Source organism: Lactuca sativa, chromosome 6 (assembly GCF_002870075.4).
Source record: "Lactuca sativa cultivar Salinas chromosome 6, Lsat_Salinas_v11, whole genome shotgun sequence".
NCBI lineage: Eukaryota > Viridiplantae > Streptophyta > Magnoliopsida > Asterales > Asteraceae > Lactuca > Lactuca sativa.
In genome coordinates this window covers 7,750,370-7,765,673 of record NC_056628.2, presented here as the reverse complement: position 1 = coordinate 7,765,673, position 15,304 = coordinate 7,750,370, and positions in this window count along the sequence as shown.

Genomic DNA, 15,304 nt, shown 5'->3' with positions numbered 1-15,304 from the left:
CTAGAAATCAATCAAGAACACCTTGCTTTAGGTGTTTATGGCCCAAGAGTTTCTTGGACCGTAAACACCAAATTCAAGGGCTTAAATATGCCCTAATCACTCCTAAAGGCTTTAGAATTTAACCCTCAACTACTTCTAGCTAATATGGGGACATTAACACATCAAAAACACCCCTTAAAGGGAGTTTACGGCCAAGGAATACTCTTGGGCCGTAAACACCAAATAAGGGCACCAAAGGGTGCCTAGGGTCCTCCATAGCCTTAAACAAATGCCTAGAAATTATCCTACTTGTGTTTGGGACTTGAAAGAATTAAAACACCCATCCCATTAGAGTTTACGGCCGTAAACTCTAAGGGATATGGTCTTTTGGCCGTAAACTCCTCAAAGGAGTATTTTCTATGCCCTAAACTACCCAAAGGATTAAACCACCAAGCTAGGCTTATTCTAGAAATCATTTAGCACTTCAAAACACACATTACCACCAAGATTGGAGTTCACGGCCGTAAAGTCAAGGGTTTACGACCGTAAACTCCTTGTGTGGGGTTTATTGGGTAGTAAACTCTTATATAAGGCCCTTTGATACATTAAACCCCTTTAGCCTTGTCCCATAACAACCTAGAAGCAACCCTTAGGACCTATAACACTTATACCAAGTGTTTACATGTTCCTGAGTGTCCCAACTTATTTCATTAAGTTATTATTTGGCTAATTAGTTATATATATATTCTCATTATATGATAACTAGGCTCGTGCGTGTGAACAAGTCTCCGTTTGCCACCTAGCACGGTATCCGACACTTCAATCCAATCCACTCACCACAAGTGAGTTCATACCCCTTTAATTAACCTTTGAAATACTTTTAAATGTTTTAAATACTTTTATGGGGAAAATACAAGTTAAATACTTATAGTTATTGCTTCAATCACATGTGATTACATCAATCACATGTGATTAATAACTAGAAAACCAATGATTTTATCACTGTTCAAACTGTTTATCAAACTGTTTTACTTCAAAATGTTTTAAAAACTCTTTTACTTATCAAATGCTTTTATTAAACTTTGTTTTACTTCTTATAAATTGCATGCCCATATATGTATAGATATATAAGCAATGTTTAAAGGGCTTAGGAAGGCCATCCGCCCTATTTCCTTTTTCTCGATTTGGATGTGGTCTGGTGGGATTTCGGGTAGCCCTCCGAAGGTCGTTTCAATATTAATTATATATCAAATGTACATATATAGACATAAAAGTACTCCTTTATTCATACTTATCAGTACATCATCAGTAAGTTACCATCGGGGTAACACAGGATCATACTACTACAATTTCTAGATCAATGAGTCAGTTCATTTATGAGTCTATACATTACATTACTATGAGAACATATACATTACACTACTATGAGAACATGTACATTACATTACTATGAGAACATATACAACTATACTAGAAAGAGAACATATACAACTATACTAGAAAGAGAACATATACAACTATACTAGGAGGAGAACATATACAACTATACTAGAACGAGAAACATTACATTACATATACAAGAATATGATAACAATTGTGATCCACTGTATCGGAGCATGCCTTAAATGTCATGGCCCGAGTTTTAGCCAGAATTCTCTTGGAGGGAGAGCGTGAGTTTGCGTATAGATCTATACTGGATTGACTATCCTAGACCTTGCTGCTAGCTACAGCCGGACCTGCAGGTCTGCGGGTGCCAAACGTCATTCCGTTATTACGACCATTCGTATGTCGTTGTTACCAGTCGATAGTATGGTGCAATTTATCACATAATACCTTAATATAAATCTAGTTTAAGGTAGTTAGTACAGCAGTAGTTCCTATAATACAACACTACAATACTACAATGATTTACCCATTACATACATTTAGTGATTATTTCACTTAAACATTAATGTACAAACTATATTTTGTTAAATGATAGTTACACTTGGGAAATCACACACTTTTACAATAAATGAGCATGCAAAACAGTTAAGCCTTGGTAGAAGACTACTTTAATAGAAAATATAGGTTTTTCTGAGAGATTCAAACTTTTACAAACACTTACAAACTTTTACTTACCTTTTACAAACTTACACTTGAGACATGTTCAAACGTTTTTGGTAACACACATCAACACTAAATTACTTATGAACTCACCAGCTTAATGCTGATAAACTCTTTCAAAATAACTTGTATTCTCAGGTCATCAGTAGACAGGTACCGAGGCCAGCTTTTGAGAAGATGGAGCGCATCCAAGACTCATCTTATTATTTTGATTTACATTATATTTTTGGTGTCTAAAACTGTACAGAACACGCTTGTATTAAAATTATATATTTAATGCAATGGATGATGTTGTTTGCTTATTTACATTTACTGTGTTGTGATACTATACATGACGTCCTCCGCCCCAGAACGTTTCTGCTGTTCTTGCTTTTGGGGTGTGACAGTGCCACACGTCGTCCAATGATCTCCCCCACTTAGAGATCAAGAAACTTCAAATACCTTAAATCTCCGAAGAAATCCTCAGGGATTCTCATCGCGACTGTCTCTAGCCATTCAAAGCCTCATACCATTCCAATACCGAATACCTCAACTGGATTGCCCACTGATACTGCTACCACATGTCCTACTATACTCAAATAGGGTGCAACGTGGTCCTTGACCACCTCAGTCCCAACCGACTACATGCTCACGATATATCCTTACCTCGCGGCAGACATACTGCCTGATACACTGGAGGAAAATCGGCATAAATGTCAATCCGCAGGGTTTTACTCCTAAACCCCAAAACCGAAATCTCACACCTATTATGTTTCTCACTAGAAACGGAAATATCACCACTTAGATCATAGAAGGTAACATCTCTTCTATCGGCTGGTTGCTCAACTCAGGCTGTAATCCTCTATAATTGCCATCTCTACTCCTTCCTGAGTCTTACGACTCCAATTGGCATCTCCTCAACAATCCCTTGGGGCTAACTCAATTTCCTCATTTAGGGATACTTCACTAAAACTCGTCCATCATGGCCCTCTAGCCCCATACTCTTTCACCACCGGTCTCGATCTAACCAATCACCACGAGTAACTGGTAGAACCAATAACACTAACTGTCACGGGTCATGGCACTCGAACCACGACATCACCTCTCGATATGATGCAAATCATGGTATTCAAACCATGGAATCACCTCTCAATCAACTACCAATCATGGAACCCGATCCATGACATTACTCCCCAATCTGCTCCGATGGATGGTACTCGAACCATAACATCACTCCTCAGTCTGCCACTTAGAACCTTCAGAATACTCCCTGTATCGAGTATGGGTCCTCTGCTTTCGGTAGTACGGGCCTATACTACCTGCCACATCTACCCATACTTTCCACATGGACCATTCCAGAGTCCCTAAGTAGCTGCTCAACCTTCTCGTTCACTAATTCTGCCACGCGTGCTTACTCCTCAGCGAAATGCTCTACTTCGCCAGCGTACTTATCTGGCTAAGGTCACTCCCACTTCTCCGCCATCAGCTGCTGAAGAGCTCCTAATGATGCTAGCCATCTACCTCCTGAATATCGTCATATTTACTTGGTAGATGACTCCCATCATCAAGAGTTCCACAAAGCATGAAGCAAGCAGCATTCGGGCATCGAAGAATACATAGAACTCACCTTGGGTGATAACTCCGCCTGCTCTGCTCATTCTCAAAAGCACCAATGAACTCTGCAACTCTACCCCTCGCGGGTTCTAACTATTCTTTCGATAGGCACCACAATACTCTTCTAGGCGTCTCTCCTAGGTTACTCCTCTACTCAAATCCCCTAAGAGGATTCCAACTGTATACTCTCACTCATACTCAAAAGCACAACACATATAACAGCAACTCCTAGGCTAAGACATCACAAATCAGGCCACTCTAGTCCTAAGATATGAAATACCTAGCCTGCCTCTAGCATGCATAGTATCTCATAAAATGTATCATAAATATCTCATAACACAAAAGTAAGGGTAATTTGGGAAATCACCGTTCGGCCTCTGGCTGATTGTACACACTGCACTTTCTCGCTTTCTCATTGAACTCTTATTCACTTTTAGAATTTCATTTCTTTGAAAACTTTTCTTACTTCCTCAGTTTGAGTTCAGATTTACCCGAAGGTGCATCCGAATCCCTCAAACTAAGGCTCTAATACCAACTTGTAACGCCAAAAATTTTCAAGACAAAATTTTCATTTAGAATTACTTTTCTCCTTGACACCTTTCATAAAAATCCCATTTTGTTTAAATTACAATACATGACTCTTTTGTTCAATCAATTAATAAACCAGGATCTTCAAACCAACCGCTTCCTCTGGTGTGTACAATCGAGCCGGTGCCGTCCCGTGATCCGGAGAAAACCTGAAACACATAACACAAAACACTGTAAGCACGAAGTTTAGTGAGTTCCCCAAAATACCACTCTAACACATATTAGCCACTCAAGGCTATAACTCTGTTGACCTTCTGGTCAGTGTGTCTTAGAGGGACCCTCTAGTCCCAACTCTCGGTGGGCCCTCTGACCCTAACTCTATGGACCCAAAGGTCCTAACTCTGAGAACTCTGAATCACATATCACAATAAATCTCAACACATAAACAACATACAAACACACTGGAACATAATTCTAAAAATACCACATATAACATATATCAGCCACTCGACGCTATAACTCTATGGGCCTTTGGTCCCTAACTCTGCGGACCCTCTGGTCCTAGCTCTGTGGACCTTCCGGTCCTAACTCTGATATACACACAGCATAAATCACATAGAAATAATGCAGTGCCACGCATCACATATATAGCATATAATATCTCTATCACATAACTTTGTTACCACTCTAGGTAAAGTATAGTGAGAAGACTCACCTGCTACTGCCGACTGAAGCACAGTCCAGGCTACTCCGACCAGCGTCACGAACTCCACCACTGAATCACCGAAACCAATAATCACCAATAACAACCAAAATACTCCTGGAAGTCAACTGGTCAACTCTTGGTCAAAGTCAAAGTCCTCAATCAAAGTCAACCCTCCTGGTTGACCCTACTCGCCGAGTCAACCCGTCGACTCGTCGAGTCCCCATGATCAGAACTTCCCCAAACTGCGACTCAACTCGCCGAGTCACCCCGAGACTCGCCGATTCCCACAACTCTAAGTCCCCTCGCACTCAATTCACCGAGTCCTCCCTTCACTCACCGATTCACGGCTCAACCAGAAGAAGGTTAGGACCTCAAGACCAGACTCGCCGAGTCCAAGAACAGACTCGCCTAGTCCAAGGCTATCTTCAACCAACTCGCCGAGTTGTTCTTCCAACTCACCAAGTTCCTGCCCATCTTCAAGCAACTCGCCGAGTACACCTTTGTGACTCGTCGAGTACCTCTAGATCTTAATCCATACAGAAGCTTTCCAGGTCATGCAAATGATCCAAACCATAGATCTACCCTTCCACAACCCATCCATCACGTAAAGTGGCAAACTTTACGTGAATCCAAAGAGATATAAGCATATAAAACTTTATGGTTAGGGTTTGGGACAAGATGGCTTCACCAATCACTCAAGAACAGGGACTTTAATGCACTCTCGACCTTCTCCATTCCAGATCTGAGGTAGCAACCTCAGATCTAACCTCCAACTCAAAACAACACATGCTATCTTTTCCAAAAACCTCAAAATGAAGAATAAAAGCCCAAGCAACGAAATAATACCTCAAAAGGAAACTCCAACAGAAGAGAAATATGAATCCTAGCAAAGCCCCTTGCTCCAAGCCTCTTAACTCTCCAAGATCTCTTCCAAAAGCTCTTCTCTAAGGATCAAATGTTCTCAAACCACTCACAAACGCTCCCTAGGGTTTTCTGGAATTCAAGAGAGGGTAAAGAGGCTGGGGAGAGGGTATAATGTCCTTTATATAGGTCTCATCCTCCGAAATTAAAGTTTTCTCCACATAGCACCAACTCGCCGAGTCCAGCCGCCGACTCGCCGAGTTGGCCACTTAACACGCAACCAAGATCGCGACACTACTCGCCGAGTCCACCCATGGACTCGCCGAGTTGCTCTTTCACAATTACACTTTGAACCCTGAATTTGAACTCCTGAACTCGGGATGTTACATTACTTGCTTGATACTTCTTCTTCTTGGAGCTTAGAGTCACACTTGTCACTCCTCTAATGGCTTACAAACACCAACTAGCAAGAGGATGATCTTGAGAGAGAAAGAGGAGGGTGAGAAATCGGCTCTAGGGTTCCTTGCCTTGCATGAGTGTCGATTTCCCTCACCCAACGGATCTATTTATACTATGAGCCACTAGGGTTTCACCTTTAACCCTAATTGAATAACTTAGGCCCTAAGCAATCCAAAGATCCTCTTAGATATTTGGCTTGGACGATTTTAAGGTCTCCTAACCCTAAAATTCGTTCACCCTTATATCCATCAGGATACATAGCCCAAAACACAACTATCACACATTTGACAGTTTATGCCCCTTTATTCAATTAATCTCTTTAAGTCACCAAATTAATTCTCAATTAATATATGACTTATATTAATCAAATAACATTATTATTCCTTTAATATATTATTCTCATAATATATTAACAATAATATCTCTTCTCTCTTAACAAATCATCCTGTCAAGTTGCTATGGTGAAGGCAACCCAAGAGGACCATGCACAACCGAGTCAAGTACTTACCAAATATAGTTACAGCCTTAGACACTAATCCAACATAATTAACATAATTGTGTTTAGAATTATCAAAGTTAGTAAAAACAAACATACTTTAACTTGGTACTTAGACTCGTTTTCGCTTCCATTGGCTCCAATATTATTAGTACCATTGTTGCCTAGATTCACATGAAATACACACTTGCAATGTCTCACCTAGAACACCTCCTATAAACCAGTCCCTTTTTATTTTTGTTGGAGTTATTTGGGACATATTCTTGCTTGTGTTTTCCATGTCCTTTGTTGTTTAAATTCCTTGGTTTTGTTTTTAACCACATGAATTGACATTGTCCAGATTCAAATTTTCCTTTGTTTTTTTTCACTCTTTTGAGCACGGAGGGATTCTTCAATGCAAAAAGGACCAGCAAGTTGAACCATAGAAAGTTCCTCCTTTTTATATTTCAAGTTATGTTTGAAGTATTTCCATGATGGTGGAAGTTTTTCAATCACACATGACACAATAATGGATTCATTCATATTCGTTTTGTGAAGTTTGAATTGAACCAAAATGAAAAGGAATTCATGATATTGTTCAATGAACAATGTTGAATTAACCATTTTATAGTTATTAAAGTTGCTAACCAGGAATTTCATGTTAGAAGCATCCTCAACGATGTATTTTGAATCAAGGGTGTCCCACAACTCCTTTGCAATTTTAGTTTCACTATGGGTACTGAATAGAGAATTACACATACCATTAAAAGTATGACCTCTATAAATGTAGTCATCATTGTCCTACCTGCTTCTCTTTCTTGTTTCTTCTAATGTCTTCTTTTCAACCACCTCATTCCTTGGAGTAATCATCACATATGCAGCTTTCAGAATGGTCAACATGAAGTGCATCTTTTTCTGGCAGTGCTAGAAATCATTTCCTTCAAACTTGTCCAATTTGCTAAACTTTATGGTCAATTCGTGGATTCATTCAGCCATCCCCACCAAAAAAAATATATCAGTTTGAATGTTGGGGCTAGCAGGGTTATGGTGGAAATCAAGATATCGAATGGATCGCATAAGGTTGCTTTCCAAACTGATATTTCGACCCTATGCCTAGGTGACAAGTAATCCATTCTAGGATAACCGAAATGGACACTCACGAATCTAGGCACATAAACATAAGCCAAATTACCAAACAAGTTTAAGATTGTTTAGAACAGAGAGAGTTGAGAAGAGTCTTCCATGGCTCAAGAGAGGATTTGTATTTATGCCTCACTATTAGGGTTTTTGTTTTCTAAATTAGTTAAGCAAATCAAGAAATTAATGGTGTCAACAATGGTTTCCAAAGCTGATGAGATATGTCAATCTTACCATTATCACCGACTAGAATTTGGAATTTTTACTATTATACTAATTCAAAACTAATGAGATATAGCATAATCAATGGGCCACCAGTAGAGGACCTGCCCCTTGGACCCAACTATGGGCCTTGTCCCTAGGACCCTGAAAGGGTGCGCAACTCCCTTGACCCCCACCGTTTGTCGTATCGACTTATCATTTGATCTTATATATGCATGCACTTCGCAATCAAGAAACGTATAATATATAGTAGAAATTACAAACACCCTTAGCTCACATATTTGTTCCACTTACGCAAAATTTTTGGTGACACTAAAATCAACAGCAATGAGTAAAACTCTTTCCCCATAAAATTAATGTGTTTTATTGGAGAGTTTGTTTAAATAGACTTCCTATACATATAAATTTAGATGATAAGCATCTTGACTTTCCTTTAACCATTTATAGAATATGGGAGTTGGATATGGAAGAAGTGATGCACCTTTTTATCTCTTGTTAAGTTGCCACCGCCATTTAGAATATTATTGGTTGAGGGTGTGATGTTATCATCCCCAAATTTCATTTTATACAAGATGTAGTAGTTTGGGTTGAATCTTTTTAGCTTTCTAATGCAAAAAAAGGTTGTGTTGGAGTCGATAATTTCTATTATGTTGAGGCTGTTGTGGAATTTTCATAATGATAATCTATTTGGTTGGTGAAAGGTCAAAATGAATCAATTGATTAACACATTAATTGGGTTTTCCTATGACTCGATTGTAAATATGTTTAGAAAATTTAGTATGAGTAGTATGCCTCGGCTTTTAAATCCTATTATTTCTTTTTCGATGTAATTTATTGTTAGCTATGAGCTAACTTTTTTAATAAAATATTTTAGCCTTTCCATAAAAAAAATTGTCTGCACCATACTACGTGGATTAGAAATTCGTTGTGTGATTTATGGTCTGCGTCTTTGTTAGATATTATTATTTGGTGCAGTATATGGCTTTTTGTTATGAGTCCATGGTTGAAACAATAATTTACTATGTAAATATATATATATATATATATATATATATATATATATATATATATATATATATATATATATATATATATATATATATATATGTGTGTGTGTGTGTGTGTATGTGTGTGTTAAGGCCAAGATCCTCAACCCTCTTCAGGATCCCGGATCTTCAAGAGCTTTCAGGATCCCGAACATAACTCATGATCTTGACCATTATTATTACTATTTTTTACTAACATTTCTAACAAATATATTTCTAGTCATTTTCTCTCATGTGTAGAATTAGTCAATATAAGACTCATTCTCAACGAAGAAACATTTCAATCAGGAAAAAGACCCAGGAATACCAAGTCAAAACAACGTGCTTATTTGTTTTCGAGAGGATCCTGCGAATATCAGACTTGTTGTTACTTATACTAGACTATAAATACACATGTATTTCGCACACTACACACATATAGACTCACTACAGTACTGATACTCGTTTACTTACTTCCATTTTTGTAATCAATCATTTAATCAATACAATTCAACAAGACAGGTGATCATTATCACCTCCCAAGGTTTTGTATCGGATATCCTAGCAAGGATCAAGGGATTTACTTTTAACTCACTTATGTAATTTTTTTTTCTAGTTTTGATAACCACTTTACCAACACCACAACCTCGCATTCAAATTGGTTAATACCCACTCAATCGCTTTTTGACGAAAACAATTTGGCGTCGTTCGTGGGGCGGTGGTGTTTATAATCCTCGAAAATGATGTCTACACAACCAACCTTCTCTTCTTCCTTTATTCCCTTTATTACTTTGGAAAATATTCCACCTCCTCCAAGCGGACTCCCTAGTCAAAAGAAGACTTCTGTTGTACAAAAGAAGAGCACTCCTCCGGTTGCTCCAGGATCCCTTGGATGCCACGATCCTCTTGCCTTAGTCTCTAATAATGAACTCTTCTCCATTATGAAGACAATGCTATAGCAGGTGGCTCATAAATAGGAAGACAACAAAACACTACTTAAGGAAACGGAAAGGATAAGGGCAGAGATCCACAAATCTCAAGAGGCGACACCCTTAATCTTACAACTGAGGATCCTGATGTTCGAGTATACATGATCCCTAGGGAAATGCCTGGAATCAACAGCTCCAACATCCGCTGCTACCCCAAGAGGGAGAACGATCCCAAAAATCCAAACTCATATGACCCAAGATCTTGATGAGACCTTCTTTAATACTCCTAATAACAGAAATAATGGTAACTTCTTTAATAGAAACACTATCAATACTAACTCTATGGATCTCAATGTTGGAATAAGTCCAATTATGTCCAAAGAACTCCAACAACTAAGACAATGATATCAAGAGTACGAGCAGAGTTAGATAGTGGACTTTACCTGAAGTAGAGTCAAACTTATTGACTTTAACTTCCTTAGGTAAATTTGGCAGCTACGCAACCAATGCCCCTTCCTTTGGCAATATAAACATATGGACCCTTTGATAATGGTACAAGGGACTATCACAGAACAAGGTGTGAAGTAACCATGCAAATTACTTGGTACCCTTAAGTGTTTACCCCTCAATCGATGTGCCGGTTAACCACACACGCTCCACCGGCATGGTCCATTTGGGTACCAAGTAATTTGCATGGTTACTTCACACCTTGTTTTGTGATCCTCGGCATCCCAGTCACAAAACCTGAAGGGCACACTCGAGATTGAAACATGCCATTGAACAGTTCAATGAATCTCAGTAGATCTAGGAGTTTCAAAAACCAATTAAAACCTAATAATACATTTCGTTTATCTTGGTGGAAATTGGTGAATCGTCATTCACCTACCTTCAAATATTTTATAGCTTGGATTACGGCATCCCTCTTCTAAGTTATAAAATAGTTTGTTGGGTCCTAGCCTTAATATTTCATATTGGGTGTTATATTAAGGACTCAAGATCAACTATCTTGAATATCTCCCAAAAGATGTCTGGTTTAGACATTTATGATCTTCCCAAATCTCTTGAAACAAGCTTTCCTAAATGAAGATGATGTCCCATGGAAATCATACTTCTTTCACCTCCTCCAATTATTCTCCCTAACCCACAAGTTCAAGGTCACTCAAGCCCTATTGGCAAGGCAAGGTCTAGGTGTGATCACATCTTGGAGATGTAGTCACATATTGATAAGCCGGGAGAGTTGGGTGTCAAAGTCTTGAGAAAGTTGGTGGTTCAATCACTTTCTAAGTCACATAGTGAGTTCCTTTGGGACACCTATGAAACAAACTATGACAAGACCCTTAATGATCTTATCTATTTGTTTAGATCAACTTCCTTAAAACTTGATGGACATTGACAATAGTGACACAGGAAATCCAGAAAAGCATTCTCTTCCCAATGGAAAGGGATCGGCCATAGTCAACTCGGTTGACCAAATGCTAGCCAATTTCACTAGAGAGAACCAAGTATCCATATTCTCTAAAGTCTTCCAAGGTGTTTTGGTGAGTTGTGATTCCATTTGAGGCTTCCACACTATTGGGGCTAAGCTCTTAAAGCTTGAAGACATCAAGCTACATCAAAAAGGTATGTCATCTAACTAGTACTTTGTAGTATAAGAACTTCATAATATGCTAGTTAGGATTAAAGCCTTGGAAAGTTCTTATTTGCATGTATTATAGAGAAAACATAGATCCAAGGTTTATAGGGTTGCATGTACACCATAGGAGTGTTAGAATGCTCAAAATCCAACAGGTACCCCCTATACCGGAAGCATCCCCCACTAGCTATGGGATCTCAAGATTCATCCCCTCAATAGCTGATACCGAAGTTCCTAAGCGCTTCCATAACTCCTAGCATGAAGCCTTACGATTAGGGGTGTCAATTTATGACACGACACGTCAAAAATACACAACACAAACCGAAATCGAGACGAAATCAAAATTCGAATTCGTGTTCGTGTCCTTTTCGTGTCAAGTTTAAAAAACACAATGTCGTTTCGTGTCCGTGTTCATAAATCGACACGAAATTGGCACGATTGAGCATTTGTTTGTCGTGTTTTTTGTGTGTTGTCATTTTTGTCGTGTTATATATAATTAAGTATGAATTAAATAAACTAATATTTATGTAATGGTATCTTTTTTGTGTCGTGTCGTGTTGTGCTTTAATTGGTTCGTTTTTGTGTTACTGAAAAAAACATGGTATCGTGTTGTGTCGTGTTCGTGTTACACAAAACCTTGTTGTTTCGTGTCGTGTTAGACAAAAGCACGACACGACTGCTCGATTTGACGGCCCTACTTATGATGGAACCACAAATCCTGATGAACATATAACACAATATAAGGAAAGAATGGAGGTCATTCCCATTCCACCACACTTAAAAGAGGCTTATTTGGTAACAACGTAAATTTCAAAACAAAATTTTCTTTTTGACACAACCTTTTTCATATAAAAAGTTTTACAAAATATCCGGTAATAGTTATCAAAACACATCATATCCCAAGATCACAAAAATCAATCCTCTCTCTAGTGTTTACGCATCATGTCGGCGCCTTCCCGCGGTCCTCGGTAGTACCTGAAACACATAACACAACAACTGTAAGCATAAAAGCTTAGTGAGTTTCCCCAAAATACCCTTACACACATATGTCTTTCCAGGCCATACTTCACACGACCTTCCGGTCCATGTGTTTCAGGGGACTTTCGTCCCAGTCCCAATAGACCTTCCGGTCCTACTCGTGTTGACCTTCCGATCCATGACTCCCTGACCTTCCGATCCATGTCATAATGCCTTCCGGCCCATATCATACATAGCATACATATCATATACATAACGCATACAAAACATGCAACTCATAGCATACAAGACCTTCCGGTCACACATAGGTACCCTTCCAGGTACAGTATGGTGAGAAGACTCGCCTCTGATATCTCAGTAAGTCTCTGCCTTGGTAGAACTGTGACCTAGCCTCCGCCTAATCACATAGAGCAAATATTCCCATAAATACAACTGCACTCAACCCTAAAAGTCCACAAGGTCAACGGTCAACTTTGATCCGACTCGGCAAGTGCACTAGGGCGACTCGGCGAGTCTACACGTGTCAACTGACTCCTCTCGAACCCTCTCTTGGCACGTCGAGTGTTTCCCCAACTCGACGAGTTCCACCTGGCAAGTATCGCGGGGCCACCCCGACTCAACTCGTCGAGTCCCAAGAACAACTCGGCGAGTTCCAACTCGAACTAAGACACCTAACTCACCCTGACTCACCGAGTCATTCCCCCAACTCGGCAAGTCCACTCACTAAGTGATTAACGGGAAACCTTCGAACTACTCACCGAGTCCTAAGAACAACTCGGCGAGTTCATGCCATGCACAAACGAAAGAGGACTTCTGAGGTTAGATCTGCTCCATCAAATCATAGATCTAGCCTCTCCAAGCATGATAATCACGTAAAGTTCGGATCTTGACGCACCAACAACCTCTATTTGCTCTTATATTATGTTTTAGCCCCATTTATCACAACCCATGGTCAAAACCCCCAAAGATCTTTATAAAGATTGATGCTCAATGCACATAGGGACGTATTAGCCTCAAAACTAGTAAATAAAGGGTCCAAGAAACCCTAAATCCACATCATCATCATAACAACAGAAAAGGAGCCGAGATATTACCTCTAAAGTGATGCTTTGAGCTCCAAAATTGCAGGATGTCCACTTCCCTTGCTTCCTCTTGTCTAAAACATCCTTTTCCTTGTTAGACAAGCTTCAAATGTTAACAATGGCCTTCTCTTTCTTCCCAAAACGCTCAAGTGCTCTAGGGTTTCTCTCAAGGGAATGATAGATGCAAATGATGGCCCTAAGGGCCTTTAAATAGGTCTCAAACCCAGGAAATTAGGGTTTCATTAAACAGAGTGGACTCGCCGAGTCCACCCCTTGGAATCGCCGAGTCTAGAAGCGAATCCGCGTGGACATCCGCGACCATACTCGGCGAGTTTATACTCCAACTCGCCGAGTCCCCTCTCAAAATCCAAAAATAAATGAATAAGAAATAATATATGGGAACCTGGATGTTACAATTCTCCCCCACTAGAATCAAACTTCGCCCTCGCAGTCTCACTCCGAAAACAACTCTGGATGTTGGTCCCGCATCTCACGCTCCGGCTCCCAAGTCAACTCTGACCCTTTCCGATGCTGCCACTGGACCTGCACCAGAGGTACTTCCTTGTTTCTGAAAAGATTGATCTTCCGATCCCTGATCGCCACTGGTCTCTCAACATAATTCAGGCTCGCATCCACCTAAATATCTTCTAATGGTACTACTGCCGACTCGTCGGCTATACACTTCCGCAGCTGCGACATGTGGAAAGTGTCATGAATTTGACCCAACTCTGCTGGCAACTCCAAACGATAGGCTACCCTGCCTACCCTCGCGATCACCCTGAAAGGACCGATATATCGGCGCCCCAACTTGCCCCTCTTCCTAAATCGAATCACTCATTTCCAACGAGAGACCTTCAGGAGCACAAAGTCGCCGACCTGAAACTCGAGCTCGGACCGGCGTTTGTCCGCATAACTCTTCTGCCGACTCTGAGTAGTCAACAACCTCTGTCTGACCTGCTGGATCTGCTCTGTGGTCTGAAGCACAATCTCGGTGTTTCCTATCACACACTGCCCTACTTCTCCCCAGCAAATGGGGGTTCGACACCTCCTCCCATACAACAGCTCAAAAGGCGGCATGCCAATGCTCGAATGATGACTGTTGTTATAAGAAAACTCCGCCAAGGGCAAATACGTGTCCCAACTCCCTCCGAAATCCAATACACATGCCCGAAGCATATCCTTGAGCGTCTGAATCGTCGACTCACTCTGTCCGTCCGTCTGTGGGTGGTATGCGGTACTGAAATGCAGCCTCGTACCCAACTCCTCGTGAAACTTCTTCCAAAATCTGGAAGTAAATCACACATCTCATTCTGAAACAATCGAAATCGGAACTCCATGCCGCAATACCACCTCCCTCACATACAATTCTGCCAGCCTCTCAGCAGAAGATCTCTCACTGATAGCAAGAAAGTGAGCGCTCTTCGTCAACCTGTCCACAATCACCCAAATTGCATCGACACCCCTCGCGGTCCTTGGCAATTTGGTGATGAAATCCATGGTAATCTGTTACCATTTCCACTCGGGAATCTCTAATGGTTGCAGTTTACCATGTGGATGCTGGTGCTCGGCCTTAACCCTGCGGCAAGTCAAG